Source organism: Harpegnathos saltator, unplaced genomic scaffold, assembly GCF_003227715.2.
Source record: "Harpegnathos saltator strain DR-91 unplaced genomic scaffold, Hsal_v8.6 scaffold436, whole genome shotgun sequence".
In the NCBI taxonomy this organism is placed as follows: domain Eukaryota; kingdom Metazoa; phylum Arthropoda; class Insecta; order Hymenoptera; family Formicidae; genus Harpegnathos; species Harpegnathos saltator.
The window spans coordinates 827,364-853,920 of NW_020230246.1; the positions used below are offsets into that span (position 1 = coordinate 827,364).

The window sequence follows — 26,557 nt, forward strand, 5'->3', positions numbered from 1 at the left end:
AGCATTGTAGAAAAAAATGTTTCATACAAAAATTATATAGTTTCAAAGGGAACACAAAATAACTATATAATTTTGTTTACAAATGGCACCACTTTTGAAATATTCATTGATCATTATTTTTTTTTAAATGGAAATCCCAATTTTTTATTATATCATCTTTTTCTATCAATTAATTTGGACAACTTTTGTCTGAAACATTTTTTTATTTGCCCAATATTTTTTGAAATATTTAAGGAAAACTTGGTAACTTTTTCAATATTTAATTTACGATATCTCGCTAATTATTTGTCGGAAGAAAAAGTGGTTCTGGATTGTTTTACTCTACTTGGTCTCATGAATATATTGTTACAGTACCCTTACATTGCCTTTTGACTTTTGGAAATTGATCCTTGGAAATTTCAAAATCATGAAATTAACAAAAATCAGGACGCTGTTGTAAGCACATTTAATTAACGTATCAAATATTTAATTAGTCGATTAAATTAACTGGCTCTTAAGCCTTAAGAAATTCACCGACCACAGTCGAATGTGAGAAAAATGGTTGAGTGTGATTAGTCGATTTCTTGTAGCTTAGAGTTTATTACGCTTATTGTAAACTCAGTTTAAACAATTGATTGGGACTTTAATCGGAACGTTTTATTGTTTTAGTAAAATGTAATTTTATGGAGATAAGCGTTTAGTACGTTAACCGTTATTCTCCTAATTTAACAACAGATAACGAAATAACGCCCATCCTTATATTCACATGACGTCGGCCGCAGTTCGCCGAAAAACACGTACGTGCAGTTTCTCGGAAGCGAGCGTTTTTGTCGATAGAAAGGTAAATTTCAATTATGACGCAGTTATCATCGCGGATTCACGTTCGCCGTCATCGCGCTCGATTAAAACTAAAAACGTTCTTCGCAACGTACGATTCCGTATGAAAATTCCGCGATAAAAATAGCGTCAAAGAACGCCAAGCTTTGAGAATTATATCCGAGCCCCGTGTGTTTGCTCGCGGAATAATCCATTGGTCTATTACCGGGTGCGAATGATATCCTCGTCGACGCGGGATCCCGCTTTTCCAGGAAATCGAATTACACTCCGAAAACTCCCGATCTATCCAGCCCATCCAGACATATTCGATGGATATATCACGCGCTGTTTGGCGTTTATCTAGAAATTCAAACAACGCGATCGTGCATACGCATCAGCGTATAAAACGTTACATCGCCGAGTGAAAAGGCATTTGTGTGTGTTGCGCGTATCATCAAGAACCGTGCGTTTATTTAACGAGAATTTCGCGATATCACGAACGCAAAGGCCGTACACGTAGCGGTATAGCTCGTCGAGCGCGGCTTCCGAGAAATTTACAGGAACGTGGAACGCGCGAATAACTTGCGCTTCCCGGCAGCTGTTGCGCCCAAAGAGATCCGCGCCGCTTCCCAAAGAGTGTCCGCGTTATTAAGTGCTCGTACGGAGCAGAGTTTTATTTCACTCGCGCGTCTCTCGCGCGGGATGTGAGATGGGCCGCTTTATCGCCGACGACTCGAACGACGAGCATACCGGAAACGCGGATAAGTTTTATCGCCGCCTCGAGTGTGCGCCGGCGATCGCACTTTATGCCAACTTTCGAGCCAACGTGAGCCTAGAGTTGATCGCCGGTCTTCGAAGATGCTTTCCGCGGGTGATATTTTTCGCATTTCAGCGGCAGAGAAAACACGCAACTGTAAAGTCGCGCTCTAGCTCTCCCCCCCCCCACTCTCTCTCTCTCTCTCTCTCCCCCCTATCTCCACCTCTATCTCTATCTCTCGAAAGGACTCGCACTCGAGTTCCATTTCGCGACCCTCGCTTTAATAACGCAAATATTATAATCAGAGTCAGCGCGGATAAATTTACTCTGCGCTGTGAGATGTTGCCTCAGCGACAGCAAGAGTTCCCCGTCGTGTCGGGAAGTAGTTCACAAACATACACAACAGCTTCGCGTCCGTTCTTCGAATTGCGTTTCTTCTTTCGCTCTTGATTTAATAAGAGTCCGCCACGGATTCTCCGCGGCCCCGCGGAGAATTAATATTAGATCAATCGGAAAGTTCCGTCCGTTTTTTTTTTGCTAAACGTATGGCTTTATTTGAGAAACAAAATGAAAAAGTTCATCAATCAAAATATTGTCCATCGTTAACGATGGCTTTTTTCCATCTTTCGGTCAGCAAGCGAATTCCGCGGCGAAAGAATGACTCATCTTTGGAGGCTATCCAGTCAGAGACCCATTTTTCGACGTCTTCGTGAGAGTTGAAGCATTCGTCAGCAAGTGCATGTGCCATCGACTGAAACAAGTGTTGTAGTCGGAAGGGACACAGTCTGGTGAATAAGCCGCATGGGGTAACACTTCCCAGCGAAGTGCTTCTAACGTTTCCTTGACAGATTTTGTGACGTGAGGTCGAGCGTTATCATGAAGCAAAGTCACTTTATGCTGTCTCGTTTCATATTCTAGTCGTTTTTCGTACAATGCTCGACTCAAACGGATCATTTGTTCTCTGTAGAGATCCCCTGCGACTGTTTGACCGCTTTTCAACAGCTCATGGTACAATACACCCTTCTGATCCCACCAAATACAGAGTATTGCCTTCTTTCTGCGAATATTCCGCTTTGGCGTCGATGTTGAGGGTTGGCCGGGATCGCAAATAGTTTTTCGACGTTCGGGGTTGTCAAAATAAATCCATTTGTCATCTCCAGTGATTATACGATATAAAAACCCTCTTCTTTGTTGCCTAGCAAACAGAATTTCGCAGGTGGTTTTTCGCCTTTCAATGTCTCTTGGCTTCAGTTCATATGGGATCCATTTTCCTTCCTTGTAAACCTTTCCTAAGGCTTTCAAACGATCGGAAATGACAGATTGAGCACAATTTAATGCTTCTGCAAGTTGCTTTTGCGTTTGACATGGGTCTTCGTCCACCAATGTCTGCAATCCTTCGTCTTCGAATACTCCTGGCCGTCCAGAACGCTCTTTGTCTTCTACATAAAAATCACCACTTTTAAAGCGTCGAAACCATTCTCTGCATGTTTTATCGGAAGGAGCATTATTACCATAAACCTCTACAAGCATTCGATGAGCTTCAGCTGCAATTTTCTTCCAATTGAAGCAAAAGATTAACACTTCGCGCAAATGACGCCTATTTGGCTCAAATTTCGACATTTTCGATGCAGCAAAAATCAATGTTATTGATGCAAACGTATACCTTTATGTACTGAATGTTATTGACAGATGTCAAAACAACCATTAAGCTTCGTTTAGACGTTAGAGGTTAACGACAGTTTTAGCTATAGCTACTTGCCGCTAGATGGACCGAACTTTCCGATTTATCTAATAGCTTAGAAATATTAATCTTGTGACTCGCCGCCGCACGAGTCACAAGATTAATAATCGCGCCTCCGTCGATGCACACGTTGCCGTCATTTTGATATCTTCGCGGTCTGCAGTCCTTTTTTTTTTGTTTTTCGGCAGGGAGAGGGTAGGAAGGATTCGCGGAACGCGGAACCTCGGAATAACGGGGATGAATGCAGTACGGGGTAGGACATGTCATAGAATGTGACACATCGTCGACATCCTGTAGCGTGCTGTTGTTTTTGCCGAGCAAACCCGGACGCTCGCGGCCAGAGTTTCATTTGGCGGTTGTGCAAACACCGATTTGCTATCGATAAACATTCCGTTTTGACACGGACGCGAGCACTTGAGTATTCAAAGCCGTTTCGAATTCTACGCTTCGTCGTCAATGGGACCAACACTTGTCACCGCGAAGCACCACGAATTGACTCCCCTCTTTTTCTCGCGCTGCATCGTCGTCTTCAGGATCTCCCAAAATTTAAATTCATATCTTCCTCTCGCGCGGGGGAAAAGATATTTTGCAGTGACAATTGGAAATTTTCCGTCACATGTAATTTGGTTGCGGTGATAGAAAATTTTGTCTTGCAAACTGAAGGACTTTCCACATCGATAATCGCTCTCGTTTGAAGGAAAAATCAAATTTTCCGTCTCGAAAATACAGTTGTCGCAGCAAAGTATTCGGCTACACCCACAAAAAGCGTGGAAGCGATCAAGTATATACAAAAATTTTAGTTTTCTTTTCAGCTCTCTAATATAATTATTTTAAATTGAAATATTTTCCCGTCATTTTGTGTTTCCGTAAGATTGATATTGAACTTCCTAAAACGCCATTCATTATGATTCATTGGTGCATATAACCTTAAAAATAACAGTTGATACAATGAGCGACGGAAAACTTTATATTCAACACTGCAATATGAATTAGCAAGGAAAATTGCTACTAAAGAATGCGAATCCATTTGCTTTGTTCTTGGGGAAAATATTACACCCCATATTGATTTCGTCGCTTTAAAAACGGTGATTGTGATGTGAGTGACCGTCCGCGCTCTGAAACGTCACGAAAGCTTGAGGCTGACAATTTGGAAGCGTTGTTGAGTGAAAACCCGTCTTGAACGCAAGTAGAACTTGCAGAATAACTCGGAATTGACCAAACGACAATTTCAAGGCGACTGCATGAAATGGGAAGAGGAAAAGACTAAAACTTTTGCATACACCTAATACAGGGTGTCCCGCGAGAAATTGCTAAAATTAAACAATTGGTTCTTCCCTCCATGATTTTAGAACGGGTTTTAAGCTTAATAATCATCCACCTGAGGGTCCGCTGTTTATTTTCTACTTCCGAGTTTTATTCTGATTACGGTAGAATCAAGTTTATGCGAGTCAAAATGAGCAATCCGATGATGGAAAAAAGGTCTATTTTATTGAGAGCTTCCTTTCTAGAGGAAAAGTTTATGGCAATGCTTATAGCGGGTTTCGTACTAAATACGGAATACATAAAATTAGGAGCGAAAATACACTGAAAAGGTTAGAATTAATTAATTATTTAAACTTAGGCGCTACTTCATTTTTTGGCAATAAATCTGCATTAAAATAATTTTTTATGTTGTTTTTAACAGAATTATCGATAATTTTATACAATATGGAACTATCCAAGACCGTAGACACGATTTGCCTTCTGCGTCTGTAGCTGTAGAAGAAAATATTGAAGAAATTAAGAATTATTTTGAACAAAATCCAAATGTTTCCTTCCATTCGGAAAACTGTCCAAGTCCTTCGAGTATCAAAAACAATATTACACGGAATTTTAAAACGCTTCCTGAACATGCATCCGTATAAATTAATATGGATGGAATATTTGAAGATGGAGATCTTGGTGAAAAATTGATAATTTACACGGACGAGGCACATTTCTGGCTAAATGACATTAAAGACAATTGTTATGCCGGAAATTCAAAAATGATGCCAGATTTAGTAGCAGCTATAAAGAAGGTCATCAGTAATATTAAAAACGACATGTTAGAAAAAGTTTTTATGAGTTTTCGTAAAAGAATAAAGTTTTGTTCAGATGGTGCGTATTTTGAAAATGTCTATCACTAGCTTATTTAATCATTGATATATCTTTCATCATTTTTCATTAACAAAATAAACTGATACACTAACATTTTTTAAAATTCTATTTTCTACTTACTAAAAACTGCAGATTTTTCTCTTTTCAACACAGTTTTTGTTTTCACAATAACTGAATATATTCGAAAATGACAGCTGATTAGTTTCAGCAATTCCCACGAGGTATCCTGTATGTTGTACATGTGAAGGGAACGAAATTTGAGTTATCGCTTAGATTAGAACAAAAAGATTCGTTTAAAGAAGTTGACTGACGCAGCCAGTCATACGATTTTTAACCTGGCTGCGCAAGCGTTTTCCTCCTCCACTTGCGCGCACAGAGCTCTCTGTTTATCCGTATGAAGAATGAAACTTGTACTCTCGACAACATTAATGTTTGGTTCAGGTAACCGAATATATTTTTGGAACGACAGAAAGCTTCTAACGGAATTTCTCTTACGGTGCAACGAGAAATTTTCAGTTCCATAATTGAAATTCAGTTATATCAGTCGAATAGCGTAAAAATATGTATAAAAGGTAACACTTTTCATCTTTTCGTCTTGAGATATTTTATAAATACTTTATAAATTATAAATTTTATTTTATAATTTATGAAATTCTGAATAACTTTTCCTAATACAATTATATGGGGATCATGTATAGTTTCCGAGATACAAGTATATGACTTTAAAGTTATAAAATTATTAACTTATAAAATTGTTTCGTTGAATGTAATTATTTATAGAAATTGATCGCGCTACAGATATTTAGGACAATCTTGTCCTAAATATTTACTATTTACAGTTATATAAATCTTTCGCCTTATTAGATCGACGAATTTACCGTATACTAAAAATGAAAATTTTACGAATATTAGCAAAGATCACCACGCAAGGTTAGCAAAAGTGACAGATACATACTCGTCTTGCAGAAAAATTTATTAAAAAATTAAAACGTTTAAATCCGATATTTCATAGAATAAAATCAATCTTTCCTTGCGTTTTTGCTAATTTTCATAAAATTCCCATTTTTAGTATATGTAGGTTAGGTTTCCCTTGCAAATAATTTTTATTACTCCCACGATATATATTCAATTTCAATAAAATCGGTGAGGAGTAATCATTTATGCATATCTACCTTTTAAAACTTTAAAGTCATATATCTCGGAAACTATATACATGTAAGTGGTCCTCATACAATTGTATCAGGAGAAGTTACTCCGAATTTCGTTCTTTATGACATATTTTAAGATAAAAATCGGAGAGGTGTTACCTTTTATGCATATTTACCGTCGAATAGTTGTCTGCGTACGTAACAATCACGCGACGAAAATGCGACAAACTTCCGACGTACTTCCATCGCACGTTATTCGCAGTCTCTGATCGCTGATAATCAAACGCCGCGCGTATATGGGACTCTGCTTTTTTCTTTTTCCAGTTGAAATCGAATTTAATAAACATCGTGTATCCTCAATAAAGCTCAATATCCGCGCAAAACCGAATGCAGCTGTCGGCAAAGCAGCAAATTTGCGCGTTGATTAATTTGCGATAATACATTTTCTAAATTAATTAACATCCGTATAATAACGTGCAAATACAAATAGGAATCTGATGTTACTTGTTAAGCCCTGTAATGAATATCCGCGCAACCTCAGGCGGCGAGAGCGTCGCGTGTGATTCGTGACGGCGCGGGCGGGCGGGAGGGAGGGGAGGTGGAGGATTCACACCGACGTCATATCCGCGAGCATATCGAGGCGAATTTAGAAAAGGAACGATGCGTGAATTTTCGCGATCGTCGATCGTATCGCGAGTCGTCGCGAACATCTCGAAAATTATTCGTGAAAATTTCCAGCGTTCCGTTTTTCAGCTTATCGCTTGTGTTAGTGAAACGTATAATGAGACCCTCCCCTTCACTCTTCCCCACCGCCCCTCTCTCTCTCTCTCTCTCTCTCTCGTCCCCTTTTTCTCTTTCTAGGCGGTCGACCGTTATTCTCCCCGAGATATTCCGCTATACGTAAACGCTTCTGCATCCGGTATTTTGCATACACGCACCATCTGCCCGGAGCCGAGCTCTCTCTCTCTTCACCTCCGCCTCATCCGCGAAATACGCAGCTCTGCGCCAAACAAACCGCCAAAACCGCCGCGTTATTAACCCTCGGATTATCAAGTGGGATGCCGGCGGATTAAATAGGAAAATTTTTGCCGTCAGCTTCCTAGAAAAGGTTATTCGTCCGCGCTGAGGAATTTCATAACGTTCCCCGGCTACGACAATATAACGGACGGCGATTATTTCAATGGGTGGCTTTTACGCGCGCATAACGTACACGAGAGTCGGTTTCGCTCATATTGAATTTTACAAAATTCAACACTCGCTCTCTCTCTCTCTCTCTCTCTCTCTCTCTCTCTCTCTCTCTCTCTCTCTCTCTCTCTCTCTCTTTCTCCTTCCCCTCCCTCCCCTTGCATCTCGCTAACCGATCGGTTTTACACGAGCGAAATTACGCGTCGTTATCCTTGAGCGCGCGTATGTTTTCGCGAGGTATATCGCGTCTGCAATTATCGCGAGCGCGATAGTTCAATTATCGATAACGCGCGAAAGGAGGACGAGGCAGATCGGTGTGTGTGTGTGCGTTCCAAAGTAAAAATCTTGCATCGTCAACGGAGGAAGCGGATCGCGCGTTATATCATCGTTACGGCAAGCGCGCGCTGCTGCTGCTATATGCCTATAGGGATTTGTATACGCGATCGAACTTAATTATGAGATATGTAGCGCAGATTATTCGCCATGTGAGCCGCGCAGGGAGAGTGGGAGAGGAGGTGGAGCGGGGGATCATGGACATAAATATTCGTCGATGCTTCGGATTATTAATATTCGGTGGGGAATTAATCATCGCTCCTACCGGCCGCCGCCGCCGCCGATAAAAAATCGCCCGCTAATATATTTAGCGCGGCGGTCTACCGTCGCGGCCTGTTTCGCAGCTGTGCCAATATTTGCGACGCGTTAATGGGACACCGCGAATCCGTTGCCGCCGAATCCGCTGTTGTTCTCAAACTCTAAGCGCCGGCCGAAAGAGCCGGGGAATTTAATTCGCGATATTACGCGCGCCGGAGAGCACCCATACGCGCGCTCGCGCCTTCTCTCTCTCTCTCTCTCTCTCTCTCTCTCCCCTCTCCCTCTCTCTCTCTCTCCCTCCCTCTCTCGTATATATTATGCGAAAGAAGTATCGCAAATATTTGCCGCCGCCGGCGGCGGCAACACACCCGGCCGGTTATTGCGCGCTCTTTCATGTAAACATCTGAATGAGGGATTTTTCTTGCGGCCGTGCTTTCCCGTTGTCGCGACTTGCGCGAGGGCGATCGCCTTCGCGTCGGCATCGTCGCGACGACGTCACGCGCGTTTTTACAGCGCTCTTCGAGCTTCGCGACCGCCCGCCGCCGCGGGAGGAGGGCGCGCCCGGAGCGTGCGGAATTTCGCATTACCGCGCGCGGCGCATTCAGATTTTACTGCTATCTCGCCGATATCTCACTATAAACGTATAATCGCGCACTTTGCATATATTGCAACGTATGCGGGCGCACGATAACCGCGCGTTTGTTATTGTTTGTAAAATATACACGGTGCTGAGCGTCTACGTGACGCGAGCTTCTGTATCATTGTGCACACTTACGCCCCGGTGTTGTCTGCCGCCGATTCCCGCGCGGCCGTCGACACCCGGTGTGTCGCCGAAACACTGAAATACGCGCGGAAAAATAACCGGATGAACTCGCGTAGTTAGCGAAATTAAAAGCGAGGAACGTTAGGAATAGCTTGTTAGGGGGCAACACTGATGAAATTATAGTTTCGATGCTAACCGCCCGGCCGCGGCCGGCCGCGTGCTGGTCGCGAATTACAAACAACACGTGTTTCGTCACAGATCACAAAACGCGGTTTTCGGGAGGGAGGGAGGTTATCTCGTATTTTTACGCTTTATCGATGAGTACTGGCCTTGTTCACCTCAAAGCTTACGTTACTACTGTTTGCAAGGAAATACATTTACATGGTGCATTTGCTGTACGTGCAGAAATTAATTAAAGCATTTTCCACCGTTTACGATAAGAAAGTATGTGATCAAATGGTCACCTCAGGTTGTCAGTTAACATTATCTGTTTAATTCATAGAATCTTGTAAAGTAAACTGAAATAAGATGGACATACGAGAAAGATGGCCGCAGGCCGTAATTTCTCCAATATTTTCCAAATGGTGCATTTTTATAGTCATTCTCAAAGATAATTGATAAGCGATAGATAATATGACGTTTAGGGAGTCACTTTCATTGATCTTGATGTTAACATATATTAGGTGTACAAATTAATTCTCGGTTTCAAGCACATTTAATGTGCTGTAGTACTTATTTAAGTGAAAATTTATTCCTGTCAAGTTTGATACTGAATAATACCAACCTAACTATAAAACCTGAGATAGAACTATAAAACCTGAAATTCAATCGACGTAACCTTAAAAAATTGACCGTGAGAGTAGAGAACATGAATGTCATGCGACAAAGTACATATTAGGCACTGCTTACTTTTCAAGTTTCAATTGAAAAAAAATGCCTTCGAGGCAAAGGAAATGATTTGTTCGGCATTAGCAAAGAATGCTATATCCTATAGCATGTACTGGAAAAACTGGTTCCAGAGGTTTCGAGATGGAAATTTCAATTTCGAAGACGATGAATGCCCTGGATAACCAAAGAAGTTGGAACATGACCATTTGGAGCAGTTATTGGCAGAAAACCCATGCTAAACTCAATCTGAACTTGCTTCAACATTGAAAGTAACCCAACAAGCCATTTCTATCCGGCTGCGAAAGCTGGAAAAAATTCAAAAAGAGAGCCGTTGGGTTCCGCACATGCTTTCCATGGACAACAAAGTGAGACGCTACGAGACGGCTCTGTCTTTGCTTTCTCGCTTTAAAAGGAAGGATTTCTTGCACAAAATAGTGACAGGAGATGAAAAGTAGGTATATTAAGAGAACCCCAAAAAGACGAAAATTATGAGTGAATCCGGCTCCGGATGAGCCTTCGACATTGATCGCGAAATTCAATATTTATTCCAGAAAAGTTCTTTTGTGCATTTGATGGGACTTCAACGGTATGATACATTTTGAATTGCTTGGACAGGATGAAATTGTCACTGCTGAACGCTACATCAACTTCACTGTGTGAGTGATGAAATCGAACGTAAAAAACCTTTTGCTAGCAAGGGGTCTAGACCGCTAATATTGTTACCGGTGACAATGCAAGACCTCGCGGCGAAAGCGACTAAGGACACTCTTAATTTGTTGAGCCAGGAGGTTTCGCCACATTCTGCGTGTTCACTGAACTTAGTTCCGATAGATTTTCATTTATTCCGGTTCCTTCAACACCAGCTTGCGGACTCACACTTCACGACGTACGAAAAGGTCGAAAATTGCATTAAAGACTTTATCGACTCGGAACCAACGTCTTTTTATCAGATGGAGATGGAGATGGTGTTGCCAGATGTCTGAAAAGTAAAAGAAATGTGTCGATATTAATGAAGATTACTTTCCTGACTCAAGTATAACCTGTTCCTATAATATGTTCCTGCACTTCCTCCTCGAAAAGCACCTAACTTAACCCTAACATTACCTAAATTATTACATCTTTACATATTATTAGGCGTCGTGGGCGACCTTTAAGGGGACCTTTTCAACAACGCCCAATATGCAAAGATGTAATAATTTGAATTAGGTTAGGTGAGGTTAGATTCTTCCCGGAGAGGGGCTCCTTCCTCTCTTATATATACTGTTTAATATTCTTTAATGTACACCGTGTCAGAAAAATAGACAGAAAAATGGGCATATTACGAAACTTCTTTCGTTAATAACATTTTAATAAACAATGAGCGATAGCTGAAATCTCTTGATTGTTACTCAGAAAGGTGAGTTCCATAATATATGTCAATATTAAAACTATTGGAGGTTGGTTTCCTAAACGTTACAGTTACTATAATTAATACTTATAGTAGCTTATAGTGCACACATTATTCGAAATAACTATATTGTGAATATTATTTCTCATTTTACTCGAGTTTACTCTACGTACTGAACGTGTGCTCCGCTGAAAAACATCTCAAAGATCACGAAAGTTTCATCGCTGCTTTTTTACAATCGAATTTAGAATCCCAAAAATATACGGAAGATTTGTAAAACTATTTCCGCGTGTAAGTTACATCTTCCGCTAGATATGGTAAAACACAAAGCAGCACACATTTATAACAAGATTTATGTGTGCAAAGAATACGAAGAGAAGCTAGCGTCATTACATCAGTTGACGTGACGTTTTGACGATAATCCTCATCGCATCCCTTTAACGAGGGACTTTTAATCCACGGATGAATACGGCTGTTTCGAGTATGCGCGGTGCTAGGTATAATCTGAACACAATGTCGTTCAGAAATTCATCTCCCGACACTGGTAGATGAAACAATATGGCCTCGATCGTGCCAATGGAGATGGAGAAGATTAAGCAATCTCAGGCGGACGACATTGATAGAGCTTATACATAGAGCACTCGTCGTCTTGAGATAGCGCGGGCTGCGCACGTGGCGACCTATGGGGATATTAGCTTGAATTGGAGTGAATAGGAGAGGGGCGATCGGTCTCTGCGGGCGGGCGGGGGCGATAAGATGCATCGACGTTGTGGTAAGGAATGCTGTCGGGAGTGGCAGTATGAATAGCAATGCTGTTACCATTAATGGAGCACGCTTAATGTCCCTCTTAACTTTCCCGCTGCGGCCCGCTACTCGTTCTCGCATGCCATTGGAGAGAACGTAGCTTGGCGTTGATTAAAGCCTATGAATGGAAAAGTGAAGCGTTCCGCCGATTCGGGGAAGCCAGGTAACTTCGCTTCTCGTTAGAGACTACTGTTACACTGAGCTCTCCTCGGGAGGACTGTCGTCTGTATAGCACGCGCTCCCAACGGGCATATTTCGTTTTTAAGTGACAGTCGGGCCGCGGGATAATTAGACGCGAGTTTGGTATGAGTGAAATGCAGCGGTCTGTGAGAAATCGATTTGGGCTCAGAAGGACTCGGTGTCTTACGGCTCACGGCGATACGATGATGCGATGACGATTTCTGACTGAGACGCTATTTTTCGCAACACTTATGAGAACGAAGTTGTCCCTGTAGGATAAACGCGGTTAAAATGGCTAAGACTTTTAAAATGCAAGAAACATAGCTTTATTTTTCTTATGTTTTAATAGCGCTTTGGATATCATTTTGCTGAAGCTGGAAGTAATGCTATCGGAGTTAAAGAGAAAGAATGCAGGGATGCTACAATTGATGCTTGTAACAGTTTATGTGCATATTCGAAATAACGATATTGTGAATGTTACTTTCTATGTTACTCGAGTTTATTCTACGTACTGATGAACGTGTGCTCTGCTGAAAAATATCTCAAAGATCATGAAAGTTTTATCAGTTTGCTTTTTTACAATCGAATTTAGAATTTCAAAAATGCATGAAAGATTTGCAAAAATATTTCTATATATAAGTTACATTTTTCGCCAGATGTGGTGAAATACAAATCAGAATATATTTATAACAAGATTTATGTGTACACACAAAAAATAATTAAATAATAAATAATAATAATAATAATAGTAATAATAATTTAATAATTGATTAAAATTATTACATCTTTGCATATTGTTAAACATTGTTGAAAAGGTCTCCTTAAAGGTTGCGCGCAACGCCTAACTATATGCAAAAAAGTAATAATTTAGGTAAGGTCAGGTTCTTTTCGGGGAGGAAGAGAAAGATTTAATAGATATTTTATGTTGATCAAATATTGAGACATGAGTATTCGTATCATCTTACCTGACTTTAGAGAAAAAAAAATATTATTATAAGCGTTAAAGACATATACCTAACATTTGATAAAACAATGAAAAAGCCTTAGTCTTGAAGAACGATAATTGATTATAAACGGAAAACTATCAATAGCGCTATCGGTAATTATCGATAGTTATCGATGGATTGCAAATTATCGGTAATTATCGACTGCGTGGAATATCGACAATTCTCCGCCATCAGTACTGATACTACGAGTATACGTAATATGCGTCGATTGTGTTGACCAACGTATTCTGAAGAAAGTGGGCCATCTTGTCCAAACTGTGAGGAAAAGGCGGACATAATATTTAGAAAAAGCAGTGAAAATTGAAATCAAAATTATTTATTACATTACAATTGACACGTTTTCGTTACGCTTCGTTATCAATCTGTTATCGAATACGACAGCTTAAATGCAATCTATTCGACGTGATAGCAGTTTTTAGTAAACACATAAGAAATTTGGGGGAGAATTTAAAAGGGATTAATTAATATTTTTGGAACACTAAACGCCGGCTGGAAAGTCAGTTTGAATGCGGAAGGTTTATAGACACGATAAACTAAAGGACGTGTCAAATTGTCACGCTTGAGAGCCGCTAGCGCATCAAATAGTCACAATTACGAGCTACTGCATTCATGGGCATTCGCGATAATCGTTTATGACAGGAGCCGAGGATGTGGCGGTACACGGTGTAAATATTGGCCCTTTGTTATATTCCCGAATTCCCCGTGGCAGTTGTGATGTTGGACGTGTTTAATGTATTGTCACTTCAGCACCTGTTATATCTGATTCCGAGCGCGTGAGTTCGCGAACGCTGCCTCCCAATCGTGACTATTTGATGTGCTCCTAAATCCTTCGAAAAAAAAAAAATATACGGAAACCATTGTGCGAGCGAATGTTCAGCGTTCCGTGTGTATGTTGGACGTTCGGAAAATAAGTCCGGTATCCGTACATGCTGCATTATCGAACAATTTCATTCTCCGCTTGAAATTCAAATTATCGCGCCAGCAGTGGCTTTTATTACCTTTTATTACCTTTGCATTCCGCGCGCCGCTTGTTTATTCCATCGAGGCCTTTAATATTTCTCCCTCCGTGTTACATAATGCTTCCTCGGCGATTTCAATACGTTTATATCGATCGTATTTGGTGTAAGTAACGCATCATCATCTGTTATATTAGGAGATTTAGTTTTGAGAGTTTTGCAAGAGATGGCACCAATGTCAGTTTTGTCGAAGACATTCCCAATCACAGCTATTGTTTCTGAATGCTTTAATATTAATCCATGATATTTAGTCGTTTATTAACAACAGACAACGCGGTAAAAATCGTGTTAATACCATCTTAAAATGGAGCTTCCTAAAGAGTATTTTCGACTTGCGTTGCTTTTGTTTTTTAATTTGAAAAAAAACGGAGGCTGGAGGTCATAGAATTCTGATAGAAACTTATGGCGATTTGCTCCATTAATTAAGTGAATGTGAATATTGGTTTAGACGATTCAAAAATGGCGATTTCAATGTTAACGACAAAGATCGGTCGGGATAATCGAAAAAGCTTGAAAATGTAGATGCAAACATTATTGGACGAAAATCCAGCACAGTCCATCTCAGAAGTTGTCAGAACTGTTAAATGTTGATTGTACTGAACGTTTATGTATGGGAAAGATTCACAAAGAAGTAAAATGGGTTCCACATCAATTATCGGGAAATGCTATTGCGAACCGATTGAACATTTTTGTATTTCGTTGCTCGTCGGACAAAAAATGAAGAATTTTTTGGATCGAATTGTTACTGGGGATAAAAAGTGGACCTATTTCGATAATCCCAAACGAAAAAAATCATGGGTTGATCCAGGCCAATCAGCAACATTCACTTCGAGGCGCAATATTCATGGGTATTCAAAGGTATTGCTATGTATTTGGTGGAAACAAGAAGGTGTTGTGTACTATGAATTGTTAAATCCGAATGAAACTATCGCTGATCGTTATCGACAACAATTATACAAATTGAAGCGAGCATTGAACCAAAAACGATCACCAATTGCGAGTAACGACGGAAAGTGATCCTTCTTCGCGACAATCCTCAACCTCATATTGCATTATCAATGAAGCAGACGCTATTAAAGCTGGTAATGAGAAGCCTTACCGTATTTTGCGTATTCTCCAAACATTGCTTCATCCGATTATCATCTGTTCCGGTCGACGCAACATGCTCTAGAGCAGGGGTTCTCAATCGGGGATACTCGCACTCCCTGGGGGGGGGGATGCAAAAAAGCATTCTTGAGGGTGCGAGGAGAAGTGATTGTAATTAATAATGATTTCTATAAAATGAATTCTGGCATTTTTATCATCTAATTAAAAAAAGTGTTATTAAAATTATATATTTTTTACATATCTCTACGTATATGTATATTCATTACGTATCACTATGCGAAGCTTGATATCATGGATAATCGTTTTATAATATTAAAATGTTAGTTAATTTCTATAAAACAATACTATATAATAATAAATTATTATAAATTAACTTCTTACTTTAAAACCCTAACAACTAATTTTTATCATAAAACATACGAATACCTTTTTTTTTTGTAAGGAGTGCGGGGGTTCATTAATAAATTTTTAGGGGTTAAAAATATAAAAGAGTTTGGGAAACCTTGCTCTACAGGGTACATACTTTTATAACTTTGAACAAGTGCGAAAATTTGTTGAAAATTGGATCAGCTCCAAGGAAGAATCTTTTTGTCATCTCGGGATCCATCTCTTGCCCAAAAGATGGAAAAAAGTTGTAGAAATCGAAGGAAAATATTTTTATTAAAGTATTCGTTCATTATTTTGTTTAAATAAATCAGTTTTTGAGAAAAAAATCCCCAAAACTAAATAACACTCTTAATAATACGATCGCGTTCTCTATGCAGGTTCGACCGTACGCTGAACGTGAGAAAGAGGAACGAGGGGGCGGGAAAGGGAAAGGGGCACTTGAGGAAATTGTGTTCGTAGAGTTTATAGTTTCGCACGCGTAAAAAAAGGCAATGTTTGTATAGAACGCAATTCCGATGTTATGAAGAGCGCGCGCATCGCTTTGCCGCCAGCTATTATCTTCCCGTGCTTTACGTTCGTTGCATCTGCAAGCGCAGAAAGCGGATGGATCTGATGCGCCACTATAAACGACGTGTACCCTCTTTTTACCATCCCCGTTCTTCCCCCCCTCTCTCTCTCTCTCTTTCTCGAGCCTCGAATCAAGCGTGAACATCTCGTCGCGCGTTCTCTAATATTCGTATTCGCATCGAAACGTGTTCAATATGGCCGTAGATGTGAGTCGTATAATAATAAAATATCGTTTCCGCTGGCTGCTCTCCCGGCCGGCTTAATCACCATCCTTCCACTTCGCCGATTCGACGCGATTACGTCTCCGGCGAATCTTCAAAATCGCAGCAGCCGCTTCAGTTAAGTCGGCGATCTCGGTTCATCGGATTACACATTCGTCGGGGAATTATCGAGCCACTCCTCTTCCTCTTCATACGCGCGACGAAAAGAGCAATGTTTTCTACAAATTCAATGCCGCTCTGCGTGTGTGTGTGTGTGTGTGTGTAGGGCAGTCAAAGAATGGCGAAGCAGGCACGATGCAGGAATAGAATATCGCGAGAGTTTTTATCACATCGAGCACAAAGTTCCGCGTATATTTCGTTGAAAAAATCGAAATCGTGGTTTCTGTGTGACTCGTCGGTTTTTATCTTTTTTTTCTTCTTTTTTTTTTTCCAAATGGTACACACGCGCGATTTTGTACATGACTCATCGTCGAAATTGATATCGCCGTTTATACAGGCGGAACGGACGATGTTTAATGAATTTATTTGTGACTGCTGCTGTTTTAACAAATTCGCCGCCATCGTGAGATTAATGGTGAGTCTTTTTCCAATAACCTGCTACCGACATAGATTTAAAGGTACTTATAGTTAAATCGGCGATAATTACTCCGCATGCTGCTAACCCGGAGCTGCCATGAGCGCATGAAAATGTCGGAGATTTACGCTCTCAAGCTGGCCGGCCACAAAGCACCCAACGCTAGATTTATGATTCTCCTCGGAACATACGGAATCGTCCATTTAATGCTTTTTAAAGCTGGGAAAAATGAAAGTGACATTAAAGCTTATTATGCGTCATTAAAAGCGAGGTTAAACAACTCTCGGGGAAAATGCGTCGCGCGTTTGATGGCGAAAAAAAAATGAATGTATTCTTCTTAATTCTTTAATTTTTTAAACGCCTCGTTCTCACTCGCAGGGCAATGTCATCTTGGACGTATCTTTATTGTAAAATTTAATGTATACCACCGTTCTCTCTTGGCCTCTCTTTGTTTACGAGCGAGCACTTTGTTTAATGTAACGAATATTGAGCTTGTGCGCAAAAACTGTATGCGCGCTTTCATCCGTTGAAAGCGTAGGCTTGTAATGAGTTTGCGATACGGACATCTATGACGAACCAATAATGCGCGCTACGCTTCCTCTGCGTGTGTGTGTATACGTGTGAGAGAGAGAGAGAGAGAGAGAGAGAGAGAGAGAGGGAAGCTTCAGCGTGTAGGATGAAATGTTAAAGGTGATCCTTATGTTGATTGGCGCGAAATTAATAAGTCTGCGCGCACGCTCGATCGCATTGACAAAGTTCTTGGCAATAATTTCATGGCACGACAAATTCACATAGTTATATAATGCGCCAACACCGCATCAATTATAAATAATCGTGCAATTATAATCGTGTACATCAATGTTGCAAATCGTGACAAGCGATATGTCCTCATAATAATGTCACTTGACGCGTAAACATTCAACATACCTTCAAACTCGCGTTTCTACGCGTACAGGCCTATTATGATGGACGAAACGCACGATCATGCTTGCAGAAAATGAAAAATATAGTCGAGCTTTAAATCCATTCTATTGTTCGGTACTCGAACCCATGAACAATGTCCTGTGTATGTATATATTCATCGTACGGTATCGCAACTGTTCCCTATTGAATTTCAGCGAAAATCACGGTATATATACTTTTCGTAGAAACGCGAGCTTAAATGAAATTTTGATCGTATATCTCACTGTAGACAAAAGAAATTGTACGTAGCCAGGCGAAGTTTATTTTCTCTGCGCTCTGTCGACTTGCGTGCGCAATTTGATTGAAGTTGCTTTCTCGTCAATAAAGAAAGAGGAGGAGAAACAGAGAATACATATATATATATATATATACACACTCACGAGAAAGCAATAAAGATATATACAGAATGTTTAAAAAAAGGGATCAGGATTTTAAGAGCACAATACTTAAAAAGTGAAGGGAAAAAGTCTTAATAAACATGAATTGAAAAATTAATATTGTTGGAGTTATGAACGATTATTTATTTTAATTAACGCAAATGATTTACTCGCTTCTGGTGTGCAATCACACATGAAATGCATTTCTGTCATTTCTTGATTACAGTAATACGATGTTATTCTTATCTACTTTGAAAACTTTGTGATAGCTTTCTGCAACTCTTCATGAGGATATATAATTAACAACTGCTTGCTGAAGCATGTGCATACATGGAAAGAAGATAGATGTTTGTTTATATTCCGAGCAAGAGCAAAGAGATTTTTTTTAGGGATTCTTTAAAGCATGATATTCTTTTCATCGATAAATGATGTAGACAAATCGGAGAATACAAAAGCATCAGAAGCGAGTCACTTGCTTTGATTAAAATAAATAATTGTTCATAATTCTGACAATATTAATTTTTTGACCCATGTTTATTAGGACTTTTTTGCTGCATTTTGTGAGTACTATATGCTCTATGTGCTCTTGAACCATTTTTTTAAACGCCGTGTATATATATTAGGTCTAGTAATTAATTATTTTCGATGTAATTTATATAGCCCAGAGAAAAATTTTAAATTGAAATATTCTCCCGTTCGTTTGCGGTTTTAAAATGTTGACATTTAACTTTTCGAAATGACATATGGTTTGGCGTTTGACGCACATAACCTCAAATAATTATTAGTGTTCACGGTAGTTATCAACAAAAAGCATATTCAATACGCAATGCAATTCTGCATTTTCATTTAAACAAAAATGCTTCTGAAGCAGCCAAAATGATTTGTACTACTTATGGTGAAAATTCTACGACCGATCGTATGTGCCGAAACTGCTTTGAATGTTTTCAAAGTGGTGATTTTAATCTACACGACCAACCACGTCCTGGTCAATCGAAAAAAAACTGAAGACGAGGAGTTACAAAATCTACTAAAATCTAATGAAAATACGGCATAAACACAACAAGAACTTGTTAGCCAGAAAACTATTTGCGATCGTATGCATCATATGGGAAAGATACAGAAAGGAGGGAAGTGGGTTCTATACGAGCCAACTATTGACAACAAAAATCGCCGATTGATCACATGCGTTACCTTGCTTGCCGGACAACAAAACAAAGATTTCTTACACAAAATCGTAACTGGTGACAAAAAATGGATTATGTATGAGAATCCTAAACGCCAAAAATCATGACCCTCCGTCAACCGATAACGTCGATAGCAAAACCCAAACGTTTCGGAAAGAAAGTTCTTCTCTGTATATGATGGGACTAGAAGGATGTGCTGTACTGTGAGCTCTTGGAACCAGTTAAAACCATTAAAGCAGAGATTTACTAACAGCAGTTGATACGTTTGAGCGATGCAATTGAGAAAAAGCCATTTACTGCACAAGATAACCGTAAAGTCATCCTGCAGCATGACAATGCTAAAACGCATATAGCAGAAACTACAAAGGAAACCATCTTACACTTGGGCTGGGAAGTTCTCCCACACGCGGCGTATTCTCTAGACTTGTGGGTCCATCAGATTTTCACTTGTTTCGGTCGATGTAAAACGCACTGTCTGACATATATTCTTCAACAGTTGACAACGTACGAAATATCATCGATGACTTTATAGCCTCAAGGTCACTAAAGTTTCTATCGTAAAGGGATTCGGCAACCGCCCAGTAAATGGCGTAAGGTCATCGATAACAACAGAGAATATCTCATCGATTAATCTTATTTTATTGATTTTTAAAAAAAGATCGAAAATTGTCGACGATCGGAAAAAGTTAAGGGGTAACGCCACGGTTGAGGCCGAAAAATGATACCTAAGTTTGAGCATTTTTTACAAGCAGGAAAATAAATTTTACTGAAAAATCAAATACAGGCTTGTATTATGCAACTATCGAACTGTACAAACATATTTTTATTCTATTTTCCTTTTCAAAATGGCGGCGTACTGGCAGTTTTTCGGAGACACGTTTTTTTTTCGTAAGAAACGGTGGGAGTTCTAGCTCTAGCGGCCTGGTTGGATCTGGAACAATCAGACAAAGGTTTTTATTATCTGCATATATAAAAGTTCTTTTCGAGTACGTAGGATTTTTCCGAAATGTTTGAAACCTTTTTGCAATAACCATTTGTTTAACAAAATTTTAGTGTAAAAAGTGAACTCTTTTTCCAATAACGTGCCAAATTGCAGAAAATTAATATTTCTTTAAAATCTCACCGTTTTTTTCGAAAAAAGAAACGTCTCCGAAGAACTGCCAGTACGCCGCTATTTTGAAAAAGAAAATAGAAAATATTTGAAATATATTTGAAAAATAAAAGTATGTTTGTACGGTTCGATAATTGTATAATACAGGCTTGCGCATTTGATTTTTCATATAAATCAATAAGATTTATTTTTCTACTTGTAAAAAATGCTCAAACTTAGATATCATTTCTCGGCCTCAACCGTGGCGTTACTCCTTAACTACTTACTTAACTACTTAACTGGACCTAATATACATATATATTGCAGCATAAAATGCATTTTCCAACAGTGTGACTAAAGTAATCGCGTTTTCATCACGGTATAAATGTATAAATCCGGATGTTATTAGCTAACGTCTCTTGCGTCGATGCAGGCGCGTATACACGCCCAGGTTCTACATCGATCAGCGTACGCGTGAATGTTGTACATAAATACCAAGTGACTCGCAAGGCACGTCGGATTCAGACGTGGCTCCACGCCAGCGCGACACCTCCTACACGTCGGAAGAAGAGATAAATAATTAGCTTCGTGGGTGTGATCGTGAGGCGTGCGTATAATCATCGGGGCACGCTTGAGCATGTCGAGTTGTGTCTTCGCGGCACAGCGGATGATGAGGATTGATGTGCCGCGCGTCGCGGAACATGGCGCGTCCCGGAGCGTCTGCCGCTGCGGGACGTGCTCCTCTCGAACTTGATGAATGGTAAACTTATAAAATATACATTAGCTGAATTCGCCGTTTTGCAAATACCCTTACCGCATCCCTTTGACGGCGACGCTTTCACATACACGCAAAGCACAAAATACTTTTCAATAAACATCATTTGCTCGCTCTCCGCGTGCAAAGCGCTCGCGCGAGTTCCAAGACGATCGGCCGCGGGCCGAGAGAATTTGCGGTATAACCAGGCGTGGAGCGGAGAGAGATGGCGGAAACCTTTGATCTCGCCGTTTGTTTTGAAATCCGCGGATAGTCAAATATCCACACTTTGTACGCGCCGCGGCGAAGTTTGCGTGGCAGGTACTTTTCCGGATCGCTTTGCACATGCACGCTCGCGCGCGCGCGCGCATCGCCTGTGTTTAAAGTCGTCGTTGCTGTATAAAAATTCGCGGTATTATCATACACAACAGAGACCGTTAATTAAAGAGATCATATCGCCGCGCTAAAAGGGTCGAAAGAGAGCGACAGAAAGAGGAAGAGAGAGAGAGAGAGAGAGAGAGAGAGAAAGAGAGAGAGAGGAAAGAGGTCGGACGATAGAGCGGAGATGAATCCTATCCTCTGGTAACGTAAAAACAAATCGGCGATTTGACAAAGGGGATGTGATTGAATTACGCGTCGTTTCTTTTCCATCCTACCGATTGTGATTATCCGTGGCTTCTTCGCACTGGAATGTATTTTAATAAAATAAAAAAAAGACATTTACTCTCGTTGTCGAATCGACGAAACATGCGTTACGCGATGTATGGAGCATCTGTCTGACAGAACGCGTATATCCGCTCGTGCAGGTAGAACTCGTCAAACCGAGCAAAAATGTTCTGTATCGTTTTTAAATAACCATGTAATTATGCAGGTGTTAATTAAAGAATACGAGAAACTGAGTGTGCGGAAAGCGGCAATTTGCCTCTGTGGAGGCAAAATCTCATCCACAGTCTATTTCGAATCTGTTGACGATCTCTTGGTAATTGGCGCATAATACTAATAAGAGAGGGCCAGAAGTGGAAACGTGCTTTCAGAATGCGGTTTGTTGCAATAGATAGTCTTTCATGTCCGTATTAAGAATCCCAAGCATTAGACGTCTCTTATTCTTTTTTAGGAATTAAAAAAATGTTGATGTTATCGGATTGATTAATTGCTTAGCAGTTAAGATTTCAAGGAAAGGAGAAAAAAGGTTGGTAACAAAATGTTCGAAGGCCAATAGTTTTTATGAAAATTGACCTTCCCGATGCTTAAGGTACGTAAATAGAGTTCCAATTGAATACGTTGTCACAAGAGTTTCAACAGCACATTGGAAAGAAGATACGGTAGTAATCAGACGGTACAGATTCAATACTACCTAGTTTCGGTATATTTGCTACTTAACTTTTTTCCTCCTTTCCTTGAAATCTATCACGCTGTCGGATTAATCAATTCAACGACATCAGCATTTTCATGTTTTTTAATTAAAAAAAAAATAGACGCCCGGGGCTAATATCTGGAATCCTTAAGATGGACATGAAGGAATATCTTACTGCAATAAACCGCATTCCAAAAACGCGTTTCCATTTCCAGTCCTTGTAAGCCGTGAAGGCGTATCTTATATATACACTCGCGCGGCGGCCTTACCATCGATAGGTCAATAGTTGCTGAAAGTTTTTGGCCGGCTGTGTCCGATCCCAGCAGCGTATTTCTCATGACAGGATTAATCCAGAAAGTAGGAATGTGTTCGAAGCAAAAGTGACAATTTGGCAGTTGGATGTTTGTATACGTCAGTAAGGAGGATTATCCGCTTACATAAGACGCGTTTAATAGAAGAAGAGTGAGGATGTTGAGGAAGGCAAATAAGAGGTTAATATACAACATTAATTATCGTTTTTCTTTGCATTCAGTTCTGTCGACTCTTTGAAGTGGCCTTTTCAGTAGTTCAAGCTTATTGCGGCTACGACTTAAGCTTGGTTCATATTATTACTTGCATAATTATTACAAGACTGTTTATATATTTTTGTAATAAATTATTTGCACTAACCTCTTATTTTATTTTTCTTTCCTAACAACCTCTCCTTTTTTTTCTTTGCTAATCAAGTGTTACACGTCAACGGACAACTTTCTTTATAGACGCATATTTATTGACAAAACGTCAAGTTGTCAAAATGTCACTGCTACTTTGAACACGTTCCTGCTTTCTGTATTAATCAACAGTTATGCGACATGCGTAGGTAAAATCCCGCTAACGTGCAGCTGTCTGGAAATGTTCAGCAACTATTGATTTAACGAAGTAAGGCATTTAACGATAGTAGGACCGAGCGCATACATAGCATTAATGTTCAAATATTAATTTAATTTGATAATATATTGGATTGAAAGTTATACTAGACATTTTCGGCCGGACACGTTCTACATATGCATTCATCACGACTGTCATTTAAACTATATATATAATTTTTTACTGATTGTACAGGATATAACATTAACATACAGGTTAGTACGACGGGTTGCCTACCCCCATTCGGGCGATAATGCAGAGGTTGCCGAAAAACTCACTCGTTGACCTTGTTAATAATGATATTTGCTCCTAGTTATGATAAGCGCAATTGATTTTGCATCGTAATCGTTTGCGATAGCAGCCGAACCTCATTAAATTAAAAAAAGAAAATGTTAAGAAAATGTTTAAAAAAAGAAAATGTAAGAAAGTGAAACTGAGAAATAAACATTACGAATTTATGCAGAATAAATAAGAATAATAATCAATGCAGACGAATAATGCAACGTATTTTCTTGTTTCGCATAATTTCTTAACTTCTTTCTTGCATTGGAAAGTTCGATAGGAATTAGAGATTAGAAAAAATGTACAGAAATATTTAGAAGCTTTATATTTTGTATTCCATCATTTTCGGAATGAATTGCTTCTACAAAAATATGAGTCGACCGGAAACGCAGCATAAATTATTGATGGTAACTTGATCGATGATAACTGTTAAGCGACATATTTTCGGTGCATAATTTTGTGTTTTGACGTTTTTTTTCTTTATCAAAAATAAGCAAATCAGAAGATTCATAAACTACTTTTTTTCGATGAAAAGAGTTCAGAATATGAGCATTCTACACTCTAATGAGGAATTTTCAATAAGGTTTGGCTCCTGTCATAAATGATTCCGGCACAAAATTAGTTGCACTCTGCATAACTGGGAGCATTGTAAATATCATTATCGATACGATCAACGAGTGACATTTTCGACAACCTCTGCATTATCGTCCGAATGGGAGTAGGCAACCCATCATACTGACCTGTATGTTGATGTCACATCTTGTACGTAAATTAGTAACATCGGTACGAACAAATTGTTAACTTACGCAAAGTAACTTACGCGTTAACTTAACTCAAACTATCACGAATAATCTATCGCGACTGCTTTGAAATATCGTCGCTGATTCCTCAGATGGTCAACAGCCATGATGAATGTGTGTGTAGAAACAAATGTATCTCGCCGAAAATCTTCGGTAACTCCCGATCTAGCAAATGCTCGGGCATTAATGACGCTGTGCGTGCACTCGTTTGTAAGACGATTTCAATATGTTTTTTCCAATAAAATTAGAAGCTCATTAAATGGTCATAGTTGCAAGCTAATGGTTACGTTCAGCAGAAAAAGCAGCTTAATAAGCGTTTTGCGTTGCGCTGCAAGCGGCTTTGCAACTGTTGTAAGATTTTCCGCTAAACGACACTTAGCGTCTCTTCCAACACGTTCATTCGACTATCGAGCGTATTAAAAGTATGCTCGACGAAATGGCGATTGCTTAGTAAACATGTGAAGAAAGCGTAAGTCACTAATATCGTTTAGCAGAAAATCTTACATAACAGTTGCAAAGCTGCCAGCAGCGTGGCACAAAACGCTTATGAAGTTAAGTTACTTTTCTCGCTCAACGTCAGTAATTATAATCATAATCATAATCAATGCTTACTGATGCGCGTGGTAATCGGTCGTAGCAAAAACTGAAGTGATAGTACACGGTGCAAACAATGATCCTTTATTATATTTTTACTTGGAAGAGGATATAATAAAGATACCTGCATTTTTCCTGGATTCTATAGCAGTATTGTGACGTCAGATTCTCATATATCGTCCTGTCATAAACGATTATCACGCGAGCTCGCGAGTAGCGGACGTCACGGTGGACACGCATTGTCTCAAAAAAAAGTACAGGATTCGCGAGCTGGGACACGCTATCCCGAAAAATTATTCGCTACTGAAGTATGGAATATCGCAAAATGCAATTTTCCCAAATTGCTCCGAAGAGGATTATTATCCTGAAAATAGTACACGCAGGTGTACTTATCCATTGTAAATAGTACTTATCCATTGTAATGCGTTCTTGTTGTACTTGAATGAGTAGATATTAATGTATTTCAGGAGTTAAAATTGTATTTTAGGAGTTCGTCTCGGTATTCGGACTTCGGTATGATGGACTTTTTGGGAAGTCGTCTTACTTTTCAAATTTCGCTACACTTCTCCTCGCGACGACGCAAGTCTGTCGGCACTGTTGATGAACACATTTTCATTTCAGGGCTAAAATGAAGAGAAGAATTTTGAGCCAGAAGGAATTGAAGTGTTCAATAAATAATTTTTGTAGCTGATGTTGTCACTTCTTATCTGTTGGTATATGCAGGGTGTTTAAAAAATAGTTCCGGACTTTAAGGGCAGATAGTAGATTTGGCAAGAAACGTGTTTAAAATAGAAGAAACAGAACATTATGTGTTTTTTATTTGAAACTGTTCTTTTTCTGTTTTGAATATGTTTTAAACAAGCACAAATAAGAAATATGTTTAAAATATGGAAAACATGTTTCAAACGTGCAGTTTGGAGTATAGTTGATGGTTTAATAAGGAAACATTTTAAATAAACCGTAATGTACAAGAATATAAACAAAATTTGATAAATGTTT

At 39.5% G+C, this 26,557-nt stretch overlaps 2 protein-coding genes across 11 annotated transcripts in view; both read left to right on the top strand.

Moving 5' to 3' along the window:
- The window catches only part of rg (A kinase anchor protein rugose), a 774,193-nt gene that overhangs the window by 370,812 nt on the left and 376,824 nt on the right, over positions 1-26,557 (top strand). The window lies entirely within an intron of this gene.
- Positions 1-26,557, top strand: part of LOC105184065 (uncharacterized) — a 55,759-nt gene that overhangs the window by 13,025 nt on the left and 16,177 nt on the right. The window lies entirely within an intron of this gene.